Source organism: Caretta caretta, chromosome 24 (genome assembly GCF_965140235.1).
Source record: "Caretta caretta isolate rCarCar2 chromosome 24, rCarCar1.hap1, whole genome shotgun sequence".
Classification (NCBI taxonomy): domain Eukaryota; kingdom Metazoa; phylum Chordata; order Testudines; family Cheloniidae; genus Caretta; species Caretta caretta.
Window position 1 is genome coordinate 11,570,748 of NC_134229.1, and position 9,957 is coordinate 11,580,704.

The following is a 9,957-nucleotide window of genomic DNA, read 5'->3' on the forward strand; positions in this document are numbered from 1 at the left end:
AGGAGATCAGGTGGGTTTGGCACCATCTACCTTTTGTAAAACCATGTTGTATTTTGTGCCACTTACCATTGACCTCAATGTCCTTAACTACTTTCTCCTTCAAATTTTTTTCCCAAGACCTTGCATACTACAGATGTCAAAGCAACAGGCCTGTAGTTACCCGGATCACCTTTTTTCCCTTTCTTAAAAATAGGAACTATGTTAGCAATTCTCCAATCATACGGTACAACCCGAGTTTACAGATTCATTAAAAATTCTTGCTAATGGGCTTGCAATTTCATGTGCCAATTCCTTTAATATTCTTGGATGAAGATTATCTGGGCCCCCCGATTTAGTCCCAGTAAGCTGTTCGCTTCGACCTCAGATATGGTAATATCTACCTACATATCCTCGTTCCCATTTGTCATGCTACCATTATCCCTAAGCTCCTCATTAGCCTTAGTAAAGACTGAGGCAAAGTATTTGTTTAGATATTGGGCCATGCCTAGATTATCCTTAACCTCCACTCCATCCTCAGTGTTTAGCGGTCCCACTTCTTTCTTTGTTTTCTTCTTATTTATATGGCTATAGAACCTTTTACTATTGGTTTTAATTCCCTTTGCAAGGTCCTACTCTGCATGGCTTTTAGCCTTTCTCACTTTATCTCTACATATTCTGACCTCAATAAGGTAGCTTTCCTTGCTGATCCCTGCCATCTTCCACTCCCTGTATGCTTTCTGCTTTTTCTTAATCACCTCTCTGAGATGCTTGCTCATCCAGCTTGGTCTACAACTCCTGCCTATGAATTTTGGCATCCTTACCCCTGTGGCTCCTCCAGCCCCCCACCCCCGACATCGCCCCTGGCTCCCGCTGCCTCCCCCACACCCTCACCACCACCCCCAGCACCACCAGGCCTCACTGCCTCCCCCCACCACTGCCCCGACTCCCTGAGCTCCCGTTTGCCCACCCCTGGCAGGCTAGTCTAGACACGTACACAAACAGGTAAATAACTTTCCTTTCTGGTTTAAAACTCATGTCGCCATGCCGGTGTCTGCAGTGAAGAGGAGTTATTCTCCCTGGGGCCATGTGGCTGCTGGCGGAGACGGACAGACTCAGCAGGCTTTCCCGCGCCCCCTCTGGCAGAGAGCTGTGCTGCCAGCCCGGTCTCGCTCCTCTGCTCTGGGCGCCACCTCGTGGGGTACAGCAGGAGTGCCTCCGGCTGGTGCCTTTCCCAGGCACGTCCCCTCAGCCCAACTCCCACCCTGGCAGAAATCTGGGGGGTCATATGACCTACATGTCACCCCTTAGACAACTGGTGCCCCCCTAAATTGCGGGGGTACAATCTAGAGGGGAGGACACATGACCACACCACGTGTCTCCCCTTCCCAGTCCCCGCCCCGCAGCCCTGAATCCAGCCCAGGGCCACTGCACTTTCCCCACCGCAGGTTATGTATGGGGTGGGGGCTCTGTCCTTCTCTCCCTGCGCCTCCCACCCTTGGTATGTTCAGCCGCTCTCCCTGGCAACTGCTCGTGCCTCAGAGAGAGCCTGTGTGGGGGGTGACAGCAAACCACTCCCTGCCTGGGCTCGGTTGCTGGGTGGGGAGGGTGCTCTGGCTCACTCGGCCCCTGTCCCCCCGTAGCAGGTCCAGGACAGAGGGAGGACCACTGCTGTCCCAGCTGCCGGAGACAGGGGCTGAACAAGCAGGAGCCCCCACTGCCCCCAGCATGTTTCTGGCTCAGTTGTCCCCTGTGCCCCGCAGCTGGGGCAACAGCGAGAAGCCCCTGCCCAAGCCCTGCTGCGGGGTCAGGGGCCAAGTGATCCGGAGCCTGCCCTCCTTGTCCCCCGAGAGCCGCGCCCAGGGATCCACCATGGCCTCCCAGCCAGGCTCTCACAGAGAGAAGCGGCTTCGTCGCCCTTCCTGCCTGGCTGCCAGGGAAAGCGGCTGAACATGGAATGGGAGCGGGGGAGGGGGGAACAGGGAGAGAAGGACAGAGCCCCTCTCCCTCCTTGCCCACACCAGGCCAATCTGGGAGGGACTTGACCCCCTCATTTTCCTCCCCCATACGTCATCTCCGGTCATACTTCTACCCCACTGATTCCATCTTGTCTACCAGTAAACAGCTCCTGGAGATTACCTTCCATCCTGATTTTGCAGGTGTGATTCTTTTACTTTTTTCTTTTAAAATAAAGGTCTTCTTTTAAGAACCTGATTGATTTCAGTGTCCTGAAGACAAAGGGTCTGGTCTGTGCTCACATTGCTAAGGCAAACTACTGGTTGGTAGTTTATTCTCAAGCCTCCCCAGGAAAGGGGCTGAAGGGACTTGCGGGGATATTTTGGGGGCTAGGGGTTCTAAGTCACCCTTCCCTGAATATTTTGTGTAAATCCCTTGGTGACGGCAGCAATATCAGTCGAAGGAATTAGTGGCATAGAGAAGTTTTCACCTAAGCGGGTAAAATATAAGCTTAGAGGGTCTTTCATGCGGGTCCCCACATCTGTACCCCAGAGTTCAGAGTAGGGAGGGAACCCTGACAGCCCTCAAAAAAGAATGTTTGCCCTGACACTCGGCCGTGATGGACTCCCTGTTTGCGACACCAATTGTCCTGCTCACCGATAATGCAGCTCTGAGCTGGCTCCAGACAATGTTGGACTGAAATGCCTTCCTCACCCACTGGTACTTGGCATTACAGCCGGTCCGGTTCTGGGTAGAACAGGTGAAGACGTGAACATTCGATGAGTGCACTGATAGGTCCACTCAAAGAGGGAGGTATGAGAAGGAGTGTACGACCCCTCTAAGGGGTCAGCCTGGCGCTCCCAAATAGAACAGCCTGGGTGCAATGAAGAGGACTCCCTGTTCCGCCAGAGGGACGAGTCAAACAGCAAGAGGAAACTGAGCAGGGGGGGAGGAGCCTAGAAGAGGAACAGCCTGTAAGAATGGGGGATCTCCCTCCAGCTCTGGAAGGTTAGCCTGAGCAGGTGCAGGAACTTTGTGTCCCCTTTGTTCTGCAGGATCCAAACCTGGATCTGGAGGTAATGGCCTTAGGATTGTTCCATGGGCACCTGCCCTGGGGCTTCATTCAGGGAAACACACTTCTTTAGACTAGTTAGTTCCTGGATGATACAGCAAGCGTGCTCGTATCTACAACTAATATTTTTTAGATTTAAGCACACACGCACGTAAGCAATAGCTTTAGAACATCCCAAATAATTACCTAAAATCTCAGATGGTATCTAGTAATTAGCAGCAGGTCAGCAATGGCTAGACACTTCCCCACTGGGGAGTATGCTGTCTCTCAGGATAACGTCAGAGAACTCCTCCAAAGTACACTCTATTATCGCCTCTTTTTAGAACTAATTTTTACAAAACCTGTAGTTCATAGTGACCCCTACTGGGTCATCACTTCTCCTAACTTCAATCAATTGCCTATCAACAAAACTTTCCTAACAACCTTAGCCATAATAAGCTTCTATCTCAGTCACCCAAACTCAAGGTCTCCATTCACTTATTTTCTTTCAGTCTCAATTTGTTGATTCTTTTCTCCCCACTTCCCATTCTGGTTAGCAGAAACTACAAACGTGCAGCCAGTATTCAACGTCGCCTCCAAAAGCCCTTGTCCAAACTAACCCTAAACTACATGATGTTCTATTTGAGCAAGTCATGGTGGCGGAATGCATACAATAGGACCACAATTAGCTTGATGAAATTCTGGGGTAACACACCCCTCAATTCCAGAGTAACCTTAGGCACCAAATTACCTGTGTGAATCTGGGCCAGACTGGCTGGTCAATAAGGAAGGGAGCAGAAAGGAAACTCAGAAGGATGATATTATGATTCAGAAGCATTTTAATGTGAATCGGAATACAAGTACACAGAAAGCGACACAAAGAATTCAGTATTAAAATAATATCTCCAAGGTATCAAGAAGGGCTACAATGAGTCACTGGCTCCAAGGTGATGCATTTCAAGCCAGATGTTCTTCATTCTTCATCACAGCTGTAGATTTTACAGTCAAGTTCTCTTTGCAACCATTTTAAGGTATTAGTTTCATCACAGTCAGAATCAAATGAGACAAAGCACAACTAAAACCAAGGACGAAACTACTTCTCCAGTAAACAACAAATAAAGCAAAGTTGAAAGCAGAAACAAATGGCAGAAATGCATAAAAGGACTAGAACACGTAGGGCTTGATTCTCATTGACACTAAAACCCCTTTGCAGGACTTTGTAAGGAGCCTGCTTCATTTACTGTGTCAGCGTGACCTAAAGGGGCCTTCATGGAATTAAGATTCACACCCAAACACGTTTTTCTAGAAGAAGCAGAGAGTCTGGAAGGCAGTAGAGGAAACAGTCAACCAGTGTAACCGAGGAAATAGAGATATGGGGCAGATTTACTGAGATGCTGAGCACTCACAGCACCCATGGGAGTTGAGGGCACTCTGCATTTCTCAAACCTATTGCCCACAAACTCATCTGTGAATCTTGCTTAATGTTTCCAGGTCTTTCCACATTCCGGGTCTATTCCTCCTCGGCGAAACATGGCCAACCCTTTCCATAGCCGTGCCCCCAGCCCCAATGGCAAGGGTAAGGGTACCAACAGCCTTTGGGATAGCCCCAACAACACTTGTACGGCCTTCGGTAATACCATGGCCTACAGTAGCCGTAACCTCTGGAACCACCCCAGCCCCCATAGTGGTAGGGCTTGTAATACAATTCATCACTAAAGTTTTCGTCAAAAGTCATCTTTCTGTGTCGGAGGTAAACCTGAAACACACAACAGGGAAAAGAGTCAACATAATGCACTAGGGTCATAGAGTAAAAGGTTCAATGCTCAGGGAAATGATGACCCAGACCCTCAGTTCCTGGATACATGTTGCCTCTTAGTTCCTCCTCCTAGCCGCCTTCTTCCACTCACTCCTAACCTCCCTCTTAACCAGCCCTTTTGAGTCCCTCTCAATCCTTCCTCTGACAGCAAAATAAATATCTGCTATAGACTATTTCTATCATGTACACTTGGGATTTTTACTCTCTTTTACAAATGGTTTAAACAAAGGATGGCAGGGACTAGTTTGCTAATCTTAATTTCCTTGAGAGGATTTAACCTCAGCATGAAAACCCCTTTCTTCTGAATAACAGACTGGCAGTTTGGCTTCTAAACTTTCTGAGCCAACAATACTTGCTAATAAAGGAAGGGAAAACCGTGCTCTGAAATGTCCCTAGTCTCTGTTTGCCATATGCTGGAAAGGGGTGACGGGATGGATCACTTCAGGATTACATGTTCTGTTCATTCCCTCTCAAGCACCTGGCATTGGATACTGTTGGAAGACAGGATACTGGGCTAGTTGGATCATTGATCTCACCCAGTATGGCCGTTCTTATGTTCTAAAATACCTTTTTCAAAACAAAACATTAAGAGCCAAGTCCTGAGCGGGTAGATAAGGGCACTGTTCAGCTGAGTTCAAGGGTCTAGGCTAATTTACCTAGCTTTGGATCTGCATCTAACATTGCTACTAGAGCAGGTAGGAACATAGAAATTTCCATGCTGGATCAGACCACAGCTCCTTCTCATTGATTATTCTGTCTGAAATCTGGCCGAGTACCTTCTGCTACAGAATAAGGAACAACACAGTGACCTATTCTGAAAAAAACTTGGGAAGTTTCATCCTAACTCCCCTAACTTTAAAGCTGAATATGGAATTATTGAAAGCTACTGATGGGATTCCAACACCTAATTCCTAGTGATAGTAAACATGAACTCCTCTCCCAAATGCCTAGGCACCTCTGAAAATTGAAGCATTTACTTCTAAACCATGAACGCATCAGAGCCTGCAACTTAACAACTACTGTGTTATTGGCAAACCCCCTTTACCGTGCCAATAATCACAAAGTCATGCGCAAGATTGAGTCCTAAATTAAACCGTGACTAACGGGACATCGCAATAGCTCTCGAGAGAATGAAACAAATGGGACTTACCCCGGTCGCTGAAGAGGATAAGTCAAGAGAAGTTGTTAAGGAGCCTAGAGTTGCGAGCGCTTTTATACAATTTCTTAGACTGCCTGGAGAATACGAGACACCCTTTTGCTCAAGGTCTTAATTAGTTAGAAAACATATTATGCTGTGCGAGTCACTCCTTCAATTGATATAATTTGTTTTCAGGATTATTACCATGTGTTTTCAACCTCACATGGTCTGACATGCACCAGACAGCCTATAGGTTTCTTTCATCTGAAAAGTTTTATGGGACACATTCATTCCTCCGCAGGAGTTACAATGGGAATGATGTAAAAGATTGTCAGAGCTGTAACAGGTGCAAAGTCTGCCATTAGATGGAGGTCTCCACTTTGGTCCTGGTAAGCCATGTGGGCAGGTGTTGGTGGCATTGCACAGTTCTCCCTGCAATTCGTAGGAGGGAGAGAGCATTTTTCAGGGACCCCTCCCCATTTACATTAATTCTTATGGGGAAATTGGATTCGCTTAACATCGTTTCACTTAAAGTCGCATTTTTCAGGAACATAACTACAACGTTAAGTGAGGAGTTACTGTATCCAAATAAGTGTCTCTCCTAGTGGTGCAAGTACGGCGGTAAGTCCGGTATTCCGTACCAGTCAGATATTTATTCTAGCCAGTACGCTGTACTGCAAAGACACAGAACAGCCCCACGTCGGCAGCTTCTCCAGCGTGGCTGTACCGCTCCAAGCCCTTCCACACACCTGAGTCTCCTGTCTGGGGTCTGTACAGCAGCCCAGCCAGAGGACAGGGCTGGGGGTGGGGCTGGGGTCGGTAAAGCCACTCCAGAACGGCTGGCATGGGGCCACCAAGCGGCCCCACATTCTGCTCCTTCCGCCACTGCGGTTCTGGAGAGCCCTGCTCTTCAGAAGTCTCCAGCACAGTGGGATTAGGACAGAGGTCCCCCCCTCAGGTAACGTCTCCCATGCCCAGTGCTGCACCCCTGCACCCAGCCCAGGGCCACTGCACTCTCCCCACCCCAGGATACCTATGGAATGGGTAAAGGGGGGTTCTCTCCTTCTCTCCATATGTGTCTCCCCCCACCCCCAGCACATTGCACCGCTCTCCCTGGCAGCTGCCAGGGGAGAGGGACACAGCTGCTTCTGCCTGAGAGAGCCTGGCTGGGAAGCAGCTGCAGTCCACACCCTGCCTGGACACAGGTGCAGGAAGGGGAGGGGAGCTCCTCCTCCCTCGGCCCTTTTCCCAGGGCCCAGGCATGGGGAGGACCACTGCTGTCCCAACTGCCAGAGACAGGGGCCGAAAGAGCAGGAGCCCCCTCTCCCCTCCGGCATGTTTCTCGCTCACTCATCCCCTATGCCCTGCAGCTGGGACGGCAGCAGGTAGCCCCTGCCCGCGCTCTGCTGTGGGGACAGGGGCCAAGAGCCTCCCTCCTGCCCAGGGAGGGAACCGGCCACCACTGCCTCCCAGCCAGGCTCTCACAGGCTACAGCAGCTCCATCGCTCTTCCCACCTGGCTGCCAGGGAGAGCGGCTGAATGTGCCGAGTGGGGGAAGCGCAGGGAGAGAAGGGCAGAGCCCCTCTCCCTCCCTGCCCCGCCAGGCCAATCTGGGGGGCACTTGGCCCCCTCCTCCCTCCTCCCACACATCGTCTCTGGTCATAGTTTCGCCCCACTGATTCCATCTTACCTTCCAATACACAGTTCCTGGAGAAGGAGACATAATTCATGGCCCTCAAAAAAGAATCTTTGCCCAGACACTGGCAAGTGATGGACTCCCTGTTTGCAACACCATTTGTCCTGCTCACCGATAATGCAGCTCTGCGCTGGCTCCAGACAAGGCAGGACTGAAATGCCTGCCTCACCCAATGGTACTTAGCATTACAGCCGGTCTGCTTCCCTGGAGAACAGATGAAGTTGTGAACATTCAATGAGTGCACTGATAGGGCCACTCAAAGTTGGAGGTATGAGAAGGAGTGTACGACCCCTCTAAGGGGTCAGCCTGGAGATCCCAAATAGAACAGCCTGGGTGCAATGAAGAGGACTCCCTGCTCCAGCCTAGTGACCATTCAAACAACAAGAGGAAACTGAGGAGGGGGAGGCGACTACAAGCGGAACAGCCTGTACTAGGGGGTGATCTCCCTCCAGCTCTGGAAGGTTGGCATGGGCAGGCACAGGAACTTTGCACTTTATTTTGCAGGAGCCAAAGTTGGATCTGGAGTTAATGACCTTAGGTTTCTTGTTACATGTGCTCCTGCCCTGGGGCTTCATTAAGAGAAACACACTTCTTTGAAACAACGAGGAGTCCTTGTGGCACCTTTGAGACGAACAAATTTATTTGGGCATAAGCTGTCGTGGGCTAAAACCCACTTCATCAGATGCATGGAGTGAAAAACACAGTAAGCAGTATATATTTGAAAAAATGGGAGTTGCCTTACCAAGTGGGGGGTCAGTGCTAACGAGGCCAATTCAATTAAGGTGGAAGTGGCCTATTCTCAACAGTTGATTACTTTTGTAGTGCTAACGAGGCCAATGCAATGAAGGTGGACGTCGTCCATTTCCAACCATTGACAAGAAGGTGTGAGTATCAGCAGAGGGAAAATTACTTTTTCTAGTGACCCATCCACTTCCAGTCTTTATTCAGGCCTAATTTGATGGTGTCCAGTTTGCAAACTAATTCCAGTTCTGCAGTTTTTTGTTGAAATCTGTTTCTGAAGTTTTTTTGTTGAAGAATTGCCACGTTTAAGTCTGTTACTGAGTGTCCAGAGAGACTGACGTGCTCTCCTACCAGTTTTTGAATGTTACAATTCATGATGTCTGATTTGTGTCCATTTATTCTTTTGCATAGAGACTGTCCGGTTTCACCAATGTACATGGAAGAGGGGCATTGCTGATGGCATGATGGCATATGTGACATTGGTATATATATCACAGTGGAATAGGCCACTTCCATCTTTATTGAAGTAAAGGAGTTTTCATGGAATTTAGATTCATGCCCTAACAAGTTATTCTGGACGAAGCAGAGAGTACGGAAGAGAGGGAGGAAACAGTCAGCAAGTGTAAGTTGGGAAATAGAGATATGGGACAGATTTACTGAGGTGCTGAGCACTCACAGCTCCCATGGGAGCTGAGGTCGCTCTGCATTTCTGAAAGCCATTGCCCATCAGATCAACCGTGAATCTGTATCTTGTTTTCCATTTCCTGGTCTTTCCATGTTCCGGGTCTATTCCTCATGGGCGAAACATGGCCAACCCTTTCCGTAGCCGTATCCCCACCCCCATGGCAAGGGGAAGGGTAGCAACAAACTTTGGGATCGTGAAGGACATAAATCCACACGTGTAGAGATCAAGCATAGGAGTTTATTACGTACAGAGCTGACGGAGTGTCACCTCGCTTATTAGGCTCAGAGACACTGTCAATCAATTGATTACAATGGAATATATGGATTTTCCATGGGCGGGGAAAATGACGGGGTAGGTAGTCCCACAGGGGTGAAATGGATTTTTATGGATTTTATGGAGGGTAAAATGGATTTATTTGGGGTTGGACCCCTCGGGAGCTGCGCATCTGAGTGTTAGAAACAGGAACACTTCTCAGGCCGTTTTCAGTTAAGCCTGCAGTTGTTAGGGGACGTAGTTCAGACCTGGGTCCGGGTTGGCAGCAGGCTAGCGTCTCTGGCTCGAACCAGGCAGGGCGCTGAAGTCCCAAGCTGCCAGGGGTAACAGGCTCGGGGTAGTCTCAGCATATCAGTTGGCAGTTCCCAAGGGGTTTGCTGTGATCCAACCCGTCTTGACTAATGTTGTCTTGTAATTCAGTCTAAGAATGTTCAACTGAGAGAGTAGCATGTGTCATGAGAAATTGGACTATGTGGTTTGAGCTCTATCTCTGCCCTTGACTCCTTGTGTAACCTTCAGCACAATGGACCTCTGTTTATTTGCATAGAAAATAAAGAGACTAACACTCTTGTCTGATGTTAAGTGGTATCCTTAGAACTCAGGATACCAAAGCACTTCACAAACA

General features: G+C 49.1%; 1 long non-coding RNA gene across 1 annotated transcript; it reads right to left on the reverse strand.

The window, feature by feature from the left end:
• Positions 1-3,804: 3,804 nt before the first annotated feature.
• LOC142069948 (uncharacterized) lies at positions 3,805-6,528 on the reverse strand. Its single transcript, XR_012665909.1, has 2 exons — positions 5,950-6,528; positions 3,805-4,739 (listed from the first exon to the last, which is right to left on the reverse strand). It is a non-coding gene; the product is annotated as an uncharacterized LOC142069948 (long non-coding RNA).
• Between the last annotated feature and the right edge of the window lie 3,429 nt (positions 6,529-9,957).